Source organism: Rhinopithecus roxellana, chromosome 9 (assembly GCF_007565055.1).
Source record: "Rhinopithecus roxellana isolate Shanxi Qingling chromosome 9, ASM756505v1, whole genome shotgun sequence".
In the NCBI taxonomy this organism is placed as follows: domain Eukaryota; kingdom Metazoa; phylum Chordata; class Mammalia; order Primates; family Cercopithecidae; genus Rhinopithecus; species Rhinopithecus roxellana.
The window spans coordinates 21,124,406-21,138,198 of record NC_044557.1 but is presented as its reverse complement, the minus strand read 5'-3'; positions in this window follow the sequence as shown (position 1 = coordinate 21,138,198).

Sequence of the window (13,793 nt, the reverse complement as noted above, 5' to 3'; positions counted from 1 at the left end):
TTAATGCCTCCCGTGGGAAGGGACCCAAGGTCTTTTTGTCCCAATATTGGCGATATCCGCTTTGGTTTATAAGGTGGTATAAATATAAAGTAAAAACTTTCCCACTTCAATAAATAACTAATTTATGGAAGGATAATTTGAGATGATGCAAACATCTTGCTTGTCCTCAAAGTCTTGCCAATTTTAGGCTTCATGGATAATATTTCAAACCCATTATTCTATTTATTAGATAGCTTTTTTCATTTATCCGTTTCTGTATTTCTACCAGTATGGGCTGCTGGGTTTGTATTTTGTTTTATTTTATTTTCTATGTCTTTTATTTCATATAATACTATTTTTGGACTACCATTTATTTCATGCTCGTATTTTCTTACATTTGGACAGTGGTAACCTCTTCAAGCTCACCCCTTCAATTCCTCCCTCCCATTATTTGTACAATTTCCTCATACTTTCTACATTTACACATACAATAAACACACAACTATTGTTATTTTTTGCTAAAATAATTTTTAGAGTAATTCAAACTAAAAAAAAGATTAATTTGAATTTCATTCATCCCATTTCCAGTGCTTTGTCTCCTTGTGTTGACCCAAGTTTCAGAACCAGGTTTTATATCAGTCAAAAACTTCTTTTTGTTTTTTTTTTTTTTTTTTTTTTTTTTTTTTTTGTGAGATGGAGTCTCGCTCTATGGCCAGGCTGGAGTGTAGTGGCACAATTTTGGCTTGCTGCAAGCTCTATCTTCCTCCCGGGTTCAAGAGATTCTCCTGCCTCAGCATCCAAGTAGCTGGGACTGCAGGTGCCCACCACACCCAGCTAATTTTTTTTTTTTTTTTTCATTTTTGGTAGGGATCGGATTTCACCATGTTGGCCAGGATGATCTCGACCTCTTGACCTCGTCGTCTGCCCGCCTCAGCCTCCCAAAGTGTTTGGGATTACAGCACCTGGCCCAAAAAAGCTTCCTTATCATGTTTTATAAACTAGGCCTGTTGAAAATAAATTATTTCCTTCTTTTCTTTCTTTTTCTTTCTTCTTTTCTTTCTTCCTTCCTTTCCTCCTTCCCCTCCCACCCGTCCCTCCCTCCCTCCCTCCACTCACTCACTTCCTTCCTTCCTTCCTTCCTTCCTTCCTTCCTTCCTTCCTTCCTTCCTTCCTTCCTTCCTTCCTTCATTTTTTCCTTCTTTATTTCTTTTCTTTTTTTTTTTTTCTTTTTAACTGACTATTTCTCAGTCCTTTTCAAAATACTTTTATGGGCATGGAATTTTGGGTCAACAGGATTTGTTTTTTTAATTGCTGTGATGTAAGTTTAATATTTTTTTAATTTCAATAGGTTTTTGGGGAACAGGTGGTGTTTGGTTACACAGATATGTATTATAGTGGTGATATTTAAGATTTCGGTGCACCCATCACCCAAGCAGTGTATATTGTACCCAATGCATGGTCATTTATCCCTTACCCCAAGAGTCCCCAAAGTCCATTGTATAGTTCTTGTTCCTTTGCATCCTCACAGCTTTGCTCCCACTTATAAGTGAGAACATATAATGTTTGGTTTTCCATTCCCGAGTTACTGCATGTAGAATAATGGTCTCCAATTCCATCCAGGTTGCTGCAAATGCCCTTATTTCATTCCTTTTTATGGCTGAGTAGAATTGCAAGGTATCCACTCTTTGGTGGACATTTGGGCTGGTTCCATATTTTTTCATTTGCAAATTGCACTACTATAAACGTGGGTGTTAAGTTTTTTTTTTTTAATAAACTTTAAACATATAACTTAATATATCTTCTGACTGATAGGGTTTCTGATGTCAAATCTGCAGTAATTCTTACTATTCTTACTGTTTTCTCCTAAACCTCATTTTTCCCTGGCTGTTTTCTTTTTTCCCTGGCTGTTTTCAAATTTCCCGTTACATTTCCAAAATACGTGTCATGTTTGAGCCTGCTTCTGATAATTTCTTTGTCTCTTGGGAGTGTGTTGGCTGTTTTAGCCTTCTCATGGGACTTATTACAAGTTTTAGTTAAAAGCCAGGCATGTTTTCAAGGACAATAATGGTGGAGGTTAAGAGATTTTATGGTGGGAAACGTCCACTCATTCCCTTTGCTGGCCATTTTCTGTGAGGTTTGCATTAATCTAGGACCCAGTGTGTGCTATAGTAACTCTCTGTACCCTTCAAGTTTTACCTTTTTGTAGAGATAACTTGTGTGCAGGGTGGGATGGCTTACCAGAGCAAAGTCTTGTTCTGTTTGATTCTGAATGTTGTCTTCTCTTTGTGTTGGACATTACCAAGTTTCTCTTTTTAAGCTTTTGTGTCTCACCTGTTCTCCCCGAAGTATACTCTTGTTGCTTGTTATACAAACCAGTGAAAGGACCAATGCAAATTAAAAATAAGAGGCTGACTTCCCTTTCTCCAAAACAAGGGAAGAGGTTTTCCTCCCTTCTTTTTCCTAAGGGCATTTATTTTCAAAACTTTGTAATTATAAGTACTTTCTCCTTTCTTTGAAATGTAGATGAAGTCTTCTGAATATGAGATAGGTCTCTTGTCAACTGTATGTCCCAGGAATGCCTTTCCTAAAGACCTGGGAGTCATCTCTTTGAAATGTAAACATTGAAGAAGACAGAACCTCTGTCTCTGTTCTTGGGGGAAGGTTGGAGCCTAATTTCCTGGGGCACTTGACTCCAAGTTGCAAAACTACATAATTTCACAGGGATATGAGAAGTTTATTTTCCACTGGATAAAGCCAATTAGCTAGCACAGATGGTCAACTCAATTACCAGGTCAATCTAAGATGAACTATGTGTAATCAATGATGCTGAGGAGTTGTTCTACCTGAGGGCTAGTTACCGTTCACTAATCTTGTAAACAACTTTGTAATGGGCTGTATCTGCCTGTTGTACGAAAGGATGAGATTTCTTTCCGTCTTTGCCATCTCTCGGCAGACTGCAGTGTGACATGTATCCCATTCTAGTTTAATGCTTATTCAATGACACAATTGTTCTTTTTGTCCTCTACCCCAGTAGAGAGGTTTTCTGGATCTGGAGGAGATTTTGTTTTTAATTATATTTTCCCAACATCCCCCTGCTCAGGGCTGTTGTGCATTGATGCTGCCTCTGTGGCTCTGGTTAGATGTCAGCTTTGCCTGTCTTTGTCCCTGGGTGTCAAGGTGGGGCCAGCCTCTTTTCTCATGACCCTCCGCTATTCCCCCCGGTTCTGTCCCCCATCTGGAGTGAGAGTTCACCACCAGGTCCGTGGAGGCCCCGGAATCTATTTCCCTCCCCCCACACACTCAGGCCTCTGTTCTGTAGAGGGGTTTGGGAGGGAAGGGGTGCTGGGTGGGTTTCTTGTCCCTCCTCCCGGTCTGCACCAAAATGGATGCCAGACATGTCAGTTGCTTCACTGGTGAACCCCTTGGTTTGTGGAGAAAGATCTTTCTGAATATTGGCAAAAGCTCCCTCTGGATATAATGTGTGTCAGGCTTCTCTGAGCCTCTTGATTGTGCCTTGGATTTAGGCGCTGTCCTTGGCCAGCTTAGTTCACTTTTGGCTAAAATCCAGCTGGGTTGCAATAATTCCCACCCTTGATATCTGATCAAATTCCTCATCCCCCACCCTTGATAGTTCATCATCCTGGACTTGCTTCAACAAGAATCCTTTAAAATGGATAAACCAGAATCTCCCCGTAGCCCTGCCACCTTAAAATAATCAAAAAGTTCAGAATCTAATTTAAAGAGAGTTTTTCAGGCACAAAATATATAGACCACCCAGAAACATAAACTCCAGATGAATGGAGTCGTGTTCTGGAATAGAAAAGTTAAGATTTCATTTATAGAGGCAGAGAGAGACAGAGGAGTTTTATCAGGATTAGGACAGTATTCATCCAGGATTGACACATAGTTACAGCAATTTGATGAGTTAGTGTCAGTGTTTCCTTTTGGGAAGGGTACTCAACATTTTTTCAAAAGAGAGTGTGATAGTCATAGGTTTTCTGTCCTCTGGTCTAAGCAGAGCAGGACCACAAAGGGGAAGTTAATCTATAAGGAGGGTCATTAATTAAGAAGGCAGGAGCTTTTGTTACTGATCTAATTTAATTCTCTCTGGTTACTGTACAGAGCAATAAAAATAGGAAAGCCAGTTAATCTATAATCTGAGAACTGTACCCAACAATGACTCAGATCACAGTCAGAGTTCTCTCAAGGCTCCAAGTGTTCTTTTCGGATTCCAACAGCCTGTACATTTTGTTTCTGTTTACACCTATGACACCTCCTCTGCAGAATTTTCCATCCACCCACCCCCAGCCAGCTTCTTGGCTGTAGACCCCCAACTGTCCTTGGTGTATTCGTCATTGAGCCAATCTTGTTCCCCTGCTGCAAAACCCCATGGCAGCGGGGTTTTCAACAAATCCCACTTCCCTTACCATCCTACAAACTCTCCCTTACCATCTTAACAAGTGTCATGAACAGTTGTTTTATAATTTTATTTTCAGACAGGGTTTTGCTCTGTCTAAAACACTGCCGGAGTGCAGTGGCTTGATCACAGCTCACTGCAGCCTTGTCTTCCTGGACCCTAGCAATCCGCTCACTCAGCCCCCTGAGTAGCTGTGACTGCAGACACGTCCCACCATGCCAGGCTTATTTATTTATTTATGGATTTATTTTTGGTAGAGACAGAGTCTCCCTATGTTGCCAAGGCTCCTCTCAAGCTCCTGGACTCAAGCAATCATTCTGCCTCGGCCTCCCAAAGTGCTGGGAATATAGGCGTGAGCCATGGTACATGACCAATCTCTTCTAACAGTGATGCAGCCTCCAGTAATTTCTGTGGCCTCCTGTGTCTTCTGTGTTGCTGCCTGCCAACTATTCTAGCTTAATTGTTTTCATGGTGTCCGATTGATCATACCCAGATGGCACATCCTTGGATCACCTTTCTCCCTGTGGACACCATCTCTCCTTGAATATGGAGATAGTTGATTGCTCTGTAACTGCATCCCTCCAAATGAGTTTGAAATAGATCACGAATTTGAAGTTAGTTCACAATTGTTTTATTATAATAATATGATCAACGTTCCTTGGAGCTCTCTCTATTCTAGGGCGAATGATGAAAGTTGCAATATTTCCTTTTATAAAAGTAGAAAATATTTCAGCAACTGCGTTTAGTTTCAACATTTAAAAAATGGAATAAACGCTTACTACAGTAATGAGCCAGCCTACAGGTTTCATCAGAGAAAACGGATGTAATTAATGTCCAATTTAATGATGATTCTTTCTTCAAGTTTCAATTTTTTCTGTTCACTAATTGTTATTAAAACCCACTTAAAAGTCATTACATTTTTGTTTTCTTGAAGAGTATGATAGTCTTAGTTTAACTTATATTTTTATTTTCTAAATAGATGCTTGTCCTAAGAACTGTGAGGCTGATTATTTTTGGTTCTGAGTTTTAGAGCCACATTCACTTAGTTGCCCATTTTCCCCTTTGTTGCTGGAGAAAAATTAATGACTGTCATAGAGGAAGCCAAGTTGATGCAGTTTGACTGTGTCCCCTCCCAAAATCTCATCTTGAATCGTAAGTCTCATAATCTCCGTGTGTCAAGAGCGGGACCAGGTGGAGGTAATTGGATCATGGCGATGGTTTCCACCACGCTGTTCTTGTGACCATAAGTGAGTCTCATGAGATCTGATAGTTTTATAAGCATCTGGCATTTTCCTTGCTTGCACTCACTCTGCCCTGCCGCCTTGTAAGAAGATGCCTGCTTCCCCTTCCCCTTCCACCACGATTGTAAGTTTCCTGAGGCCTCCCCAGTCCTGTGGAACTATGAGTCAATTAAACCTCATTTCTTCATAAATTTCCCAGTCTTCAGTGCTTCTTCATAGCAGAGTGAGAACGGATGAATACACAAATATACCTGCAGTTCACATTAGTGGGCTGTCCATTGAGATTTTTAACTTCAATAACTTAATTATAATTTATACTCATGTATTTAAAAGGTTTTTAGTCTCTTAATTTTATGTCCTTCTTTGCTTATAACATTCCCCTTTTATTTATTTAAACATTTAAAATAATTATAATATTCAATATCTGAGGGCCGTTTTGTCTTTTTTTTTTTTTTGAGACGGAGTTTCGCTGTGTCGCCCAGGCTGGAGTGAGTGGCGCGATCTCGGCTCACTGCAAGCTCTGCCTCCCGGGTTCCCACCATTCTCCCGCCTCAGCCTCCGAGTATCTGGGACTACAGGCGCCCGCCACCTCGCCCGGCTAGTTTTTTGTATTTTTAGTAGAGACGGGGTTTCACCGTGTTAGCCAGGAGGGTCTCGATCTCCTGACCTCGTGATCCACCCGCCTCGGCCTCCCAAAGTGCTGGGATTACAGGCTTGAGCCACCGCGCCCGGCCTCGTTTTGTCTTTCTTTATAGTCTCATACTAGAAACCTTATTTCCTTATATATTTAATAACTTGGATTTGTGGAAATCTTGCAAGGGTTGGCTTGAGAGTGTTGTCTATGCAGGGAGGATTTATGATTGCCTCTGTTAGGCATCCTGGGATGCAACCAACACAAGACGACTTGAAGATTAGACTTGTGTAGGGTTTCCCAGACCATGTGCAGCGTATGCATCTTAGTCCTGTTGGAGAACAGGATTATAGAGATGGATTATTGAGGAGTAGTTTGTTGTGCATGAAGCACAAGTCAGGAAAGAACAATGCCGTGGTGTTGTCCTTTCTAGGTGAGTGGACTTGCTCTAGACAATCCTTCCAGAAAACAGGTAGACAATGCTTCCAGAAAACAGGCAGTCCTTTGATGGCTCTTGCCTTGCTCTGGCATCTCAACTCCAGTTTTTCTACCTTGTTTTGGCCTAAGGTGTCATAACCCATAAAGTCAAGCATTGATTCCTAAAGGCCCACTCATGGCTTGAAGGTAATGGCAATGTCCTTCTCAACTTATGTTTCTGGAATCTGGATAGAATCTTTATTGTTGGGTGCTTGTAGATTTTCTTTATACTCTTTTTCTTTTTCTACTTGTCCACTGAGTCAACTATTCACTTTCACCATGATTACGCTGAAAACCAGACTCCTGAAAGTGATAAATATAACTAATTTATTACACTTTTTTTTTTTACCTTTATTTAACTTCTATTTCCCCACACCTTTCTTCCATTATCAATGGTGCTCCTCTCTTTAAAAATGTTTCTTTCTGTTTTCTCCTTGGATCCTATATTAGCAATAATTTTTCTCTTGTCTCTCATTTTTTCTCTTAAATCATTTCTTTTTGCCTCCAACTTCATCATTAAAGACATTCTCCAAGACCTTTTTCCATATTACTTGTCATATTGCCTTTTCTTGAGAAGCTCAACTTTTATCATGATTTAATCTAGCTTCTTCATTGATAATCTCTACTCATTTTCAATGACCACATTGTATACTTTCACTTGATCCAGCTCCAAAATTTCAGTTGTCTTTTGACTTTATATGTCCTGTTTGGACATAATCTTATACGTCTTTCTATTTTTTAAAAAAATATTTTACAGTAATTCAGCCTCTAAACTCTTACTCTCAGAACTCTTTCTGAAACTCTAGTCATCTAAAATTCTAAAATTAGGATAGTTGCAAAATTCACATATATATTTCATTGTGGTCTAGTTTCAGTCCTGATAACTGCTATAGATTTATTTTGTTTAAACATAATATTCATAATATTATATACCTGCCAAATGTGCTTTAAAGTGTCCATGTTTAATTACAACTGAAGCTAAGTATTCCATTCTTATGACTTTAATCTTCCACATTGATTCCCATTTGATGTAACAGTTTCGTGTCCAATTATTTTCCTAAAGACATCTTCCTTATCAGAGCTGATTATTTCCTTGTTTATGTAGCTCACATTAACTCTTGCCTCCTTTTTCCCTTCATGTATTTTCGTCAGGTAGAATCCATTATCCCGTGACATTTCACATCCTCATGCTACGCATCCCCTTGTGTCCGTCCCAGAAAGCCTTTCATGACTATTCTGGCTCTCATGATGTTAATTCTTCTCTGAAGACTTATGAGCCTTTAAAAATTGACTACATATTATTTTTACATATTTTGTATGTGTACTAGTTTTGTTTCCCCAGAATATTCATTTTTAAAGTTTCAAAAGGCAAAGCTGTTAATGTGAATTGAATTACTGCACATGAAATGAATTCTCTTTGATGTACTAAAAATCTTCGAGAATGCAATGATCAATCTAGGAAACTAGAATTCTGTACCCTTTGCCATTTCCGGCAGTTTATAACATATCAAATTATCATTTACATATTGGCTATTAATTGAATAGTTGTGTAAATGTGTGTTCATTGTTTACAGACTCTGCCTTTAGGCTAAACCAAAAGTATTTCTTATTTTGGTGGGAATTATACTGGATAATTTCTAATAACTGAATAACTTTACACTTTTAGAATTTTTGACTTCACAAGTAAATAATTCTTAACCATCTTCCTAATTTTAAATATTAATTTTCTGGTACAGATAAAAAACAAGTGCACTGACTAAAAACAAATAAAAGTTTTACATACCTCCTTGTTATCATGCAAAGACACGCATGCTATTTATTTGTTTCAGTATTTAAAATGTTTAGTTATTTTAAATGGAAACAAATAAGTGAAAATTTCCATGAGCCTTTATCATGCCAACAGGTGTGCATTGGTTTTACTTGTACATACATATACACATGCACATACATATACACATATACATACATATACACATGCACATAAAACACACACAAGTATACACACACATATACATATACACATATGCAAACATACATCCACACAAATACACACACATAAATACCTGTGGACACAGACACAAATATTCATGTACACACATGTGCACACATATGAACACACATACACACAAGTATAGGAACACATATATATGTTAGTATACACACCTACAAACATATATACATGTATTCACATAAACATCTTCATAGATCTGCACCACAAGCTAAACACATACACACACACAAATATACACCCATACATAAAAGCATACTCATATGCATACAAAAATACACATATATACACACACTTGTACACACATATGCATACATATCAACATACACATAAACATAAATACTTTCTAACACTTAGTATTCATTTCAAGCTAATTAAACTTTTGGTTTTTGACAGGAGAGACCTCTGGTATTTCCTGTGTGTGTGTGTGTGTGTGTGTGTGTGTGTGTGTGTGTGTATGTGTGTGTGTGTGTGTGTATTTTGTTTTTTGAGACTGTTGCTACAGCAGAAATCACTTTTTGCCACATATCGCATTTAGGCATTGGTTTTTGGACTTTGAGGATGTATTTGTTCCAGTTTGATTTGTACTAATTGGGTGTTCTGTTTATGTTTCTCTCTCTCTCTCTCTCTCTTTTTTTTTTTTTTTTTTTTTTTTTGAGACGGAGTCTTGCTCTGTCACCCAGGCTGGAGTGCAGAGGCATGATCTTAGCTTGCTGCAGCCTCTGCCTCCCAGCTTCAAGCAATTCTCATGCCTCAGCCTCCCAAGTAGCTGGGATTACAGGTATGCACCACCACAACCAACTAATTTTTATATTTTTAGTAGAGATGGGGTTTCATCATGTTAGCCAGGATAGTCTCAAACTCCTGGCCTCAAGTGATCCTCCCGCTTTAACCTCACAAAGTGCTGGGATTACAGGCGTGAGCCACAGCACCCAGCCCTTGTATTTCTCTTTAAATGGCTGAAGGAGTGTGTGCTACCTCTGTAGAAAATTGGCTTATTCCTAATAATGAAAATGCAAATGCTATAAAAAGTACTATGCAGTTCTGATTAAATGTTTACTTACATTTTAAATGACATTTGGCCAAAACTAATGCTAGAGACGTAAGGAAAACATAAACAGAAAGCAGGGAATTCATTTGTGATCGTAATAATGGGGTAAATAATACACTATGGAGTAAGAAAACATGAGCAAAAAGCAAAACAATATAAGAAGAAACATAGATAAATGCAATGAAGTGAAGAAGCTGCTTAGATATACATGCCAACCATAAAAATAAATGCCAGAGGTAGAATATGGTTAATGGAATCCCCAACAAAAAATGGGGAAAATAAGAAAATCAATATTTAACCAAATAATTAAGGTAAATAACCTAATAAATAGCAACTCAAGACATTACTATAAATAAGACTATTTACATAGGAAAACGCTTTCATAAGAGTAAGGAACCCAGGTAAGAAATTACAGCACCTAGTTGGAGCACAGAAATACCATGCCCTGGAAGAGGTAGGAATGGCAATTTCACATTATCTGCCTCACCTTCCCTGAAGCCAACACAGCACAACATAAAGAGAGATGCCGTCCCAGTGGGGAAAGGAGAAAGAAGTGAGGACACAACTATGCCACAGACCCCAGCACCAGGCCCACCCCAGCAAATGCTGGGGTCAGTCCAACCCCCATGATGGAAGGATTCTGGCCTGCCCAGGCTGGCAACCATGGTACCAGGCATTGGGTCAGCATACATTATCCCAGACTGCAACCATGGTAACAGGCACTGGGTCAGTGCATATTATCCCAGACTCCAGGCCAGTGCCCACAGACCCAAGTTTTAGACCCATTCCAGTGATAGGCTTGTCCCCATGGGCTCATGCTCTGGAAGAAATGAACAAATGTTATAAATATGCAACTTCCAAGCCAGAGTCATAAAGAAGCAGAAAATCTGAACAGACCAACAGTAAGTTAGAACATCAAATCAGTAATCAAAAACTTCTCCAAAAAAGTCCGGAACCTAAAATCTTCACTGGTTACTTCTACCAAACATTTAAATAATTAACTCATTTTACGAGTCTAGCAACACAGTGATACCAAAGCCAGACAAGGGCACTACAAAAATGATAAAATTTTGGGCCAATATTCCTGATGAACTGTAGATGCAAAAATTCTAACAAAATTCCAGCAAACTAAATTAAGCAACACGTCTACAAGATCAGACAATATGATCAAGTGGGATTTATTTCTGGATGCAGGGGCAATTCAGCACATAAAACTCAATCATTGTGACACTCCCTCTTAACAGAACGAAAGACAAAGCATATGGTTTTCTCAACAGATGCAGAAAAAACATTTGGCAAACTTGAAAGTCTTTTAATGACAAAAACAAAAATTATGTGTAGAAGGAAAATATATCACAACATAGTAAAGGCCATCTTTGATACACTCACAGGTAACATCCCAAAAAAGGCAAAAAAGCTACATGTTTTCTCTAAGTTCAGGAACAAGACAAGGATGCCTACTCTATGCACTTTATTCAATTTCATACTAGAAGTATTAGCCAGAGCAAATAGAAAATAAAAGAAATACAAGGCATTTAAATTAGAAAATAAGTAAACTTGTCTCATTTACAGATGACAATCTTCTATATAGAAAATCTGAGACTCCAGCAAAACCCATTAGAACTAGTAAGTGAATAAAATAAATTTACAGGATACAAAATTAGTATATAAAATCAATCATGCTTTAATTTTCTAACAATAAACTCTTTATAAAAGAAATTAAGAGAAGTTCATTTACAATAGATTAAAAATAAATTTAAACAAGGAGATAGAAGATCTGTACAATGAAAACTATAAAACACTGAAGAAATTGAAGAATATACAAATAAATGGAAATAAATTCTGTGTTCATGGGTTAGAAGAGTTAATATTGCTAAAATGTCCATAGTACCCAAAGCAATCTACAAATTCAATTGTAATACTTATCAAAATTCCAGTGCCACTTTTCACTAATAAATAGTGACAATGATCCTAAAATTCATGTGGAACCATAAGAGACCCCAAATAGCTAAACAATCTTGAGCAAGAAAATCAAAGCTGGAAGCATCACACTACCTATTTCAACATGTGCTATGAAGCTACAGTAATCAAAACAGGATAGCACTGGCGTAAAAACAGACATTTTGACTAGTGGAACACAATAGAGAGCCCCAAAATAAATCTACAGTTTATAGTCAACTGATCTTTGACATGGGTGCTAAGAAAGCATACTAGGGAAAGGCAATCTCTTCAATAATGTGGTATTGGGAAATCTGAATTTGCACAGGCAAAAAAATAAAATTTGATTCGTAACTATCTCACACAATATACCAGAATCGACTCAAAACGGATTAAAGACTTAAATTAATAAGACCTAAACCTGTAAAACCACTAGAAAAAAAGCACAGGTAAAAAGGCTTATTGACATTGGTCCAGGCAATGATATTTTTTGGATCTGACCCAAAAAGCACAAGCAACAAAAGCAAAAGTAGTCATTGTGATTGCTTCAAACTGAAAGACTTCCATAGAGCAAAAATAGCAAACAGGGTGGAGATAAAGACACTACCTTAGAAATGGAAAAAAATATTTACAAACCATACATTAAGAGGCCAGTATTTAAAATATGCAAAAGACTCAAACAATCCAATAGCAAAATAGGCAAATAATGAGTGGAAAGTGGGTAAGGACATTTCTCAAAGTAAATCACCAACAGGTGCATAAAGAAATACTCTACATCACTAACCATCAGGGAAATTCAATTCTAAACCACAATAAGATGTCCCCTGACACTTGTTAGAATGGCTTTTATTAAAAAGACAAAAGGTAAATGCTAACAAGGATTAGAGAAAAGGGAAGAGTTCCCACTGTTGATGGGAATGTAAATTGATATGGCTATTATGGAAAACTGTAGAAACATTCCTCAAACATTAAAAATAAAACTACCATATGATCCGGCAATCTCACTTCTGTCTATATCCAAAGGAAATGGAACCACCGTCTCAAAGAGATGCCTGCACTCCTGTGTTCACTGTAGCACTTTTCAAAATAGCCCAGAGGTGGAACCAACCCAAGTGTTCATCAACAGAAGAATGGAGAAAGACAATGTGATGTACACACAATGGAATACTATTCAGCCTTAAAAATAGAATAAAATCTTACCATTTGTGAAAAGGTGACTGAAACTGGAGGACATTATGCCAAGTGAAATAAGCCAGGAATATGAAGACAAATACTTCGTGATATCCCTAATATGTGGAATCTAAAAATGTTGAAATTGCCGAATCAATGTTGAATGGTGGTCACAAAGGACTGGATGGTGGGATAAATGGGAAGATGGTGAACAAAGGGTACAAAGTTTCAGGTATGCAGAAAGAGTAAGTTCTGGAGATCCAGTACAGCGTGGTGGCAAGAGTTAAGAATACTGTCTTGTATACTTAAAAAACCGCTAAGAGTAGACCTTAAATTTTCTCACCACCTACTCACCACACACACAATGGTAGCTAGGTGAGGTGATAGACATGTTAGGTAGGTTAAATGTGGTAATCATTTCTGAAGGTATACATATATCAAAACTTTACACTGTAAGCCTTAAATATATATACTTTTTATTTTAAAATTTCATATCAATAAATCTGAAAAACAGAATTGAGGATATAAAATAATGTTTTGTTCAACAGTATTTTGAAATAGATATCTGTATATTACTAAGATGGCAATCGTAAAGTTCACTTTTAGTGAGAAAAACATCATTTTTAAATAGAAATCTAATTTTGAATAAGTTACCAATGAAGCTTATAATTGAAAAATTAATTCCATATCTTAAGGATATATTCTTTTATTTTCAGTTGTATAGCAAACTTCAGTTGTGTAACAAGAAGATTATCATTTCATGCAATGAGCTATTTATTTATCTAGTAAACTTTGGTTTCAAATAAATGCTTAATAGAATTGCTAACAAGACTTCAACTTCAGAGCTGCATAAATGCATTCCTTTTTTTTTTTTTTAAACC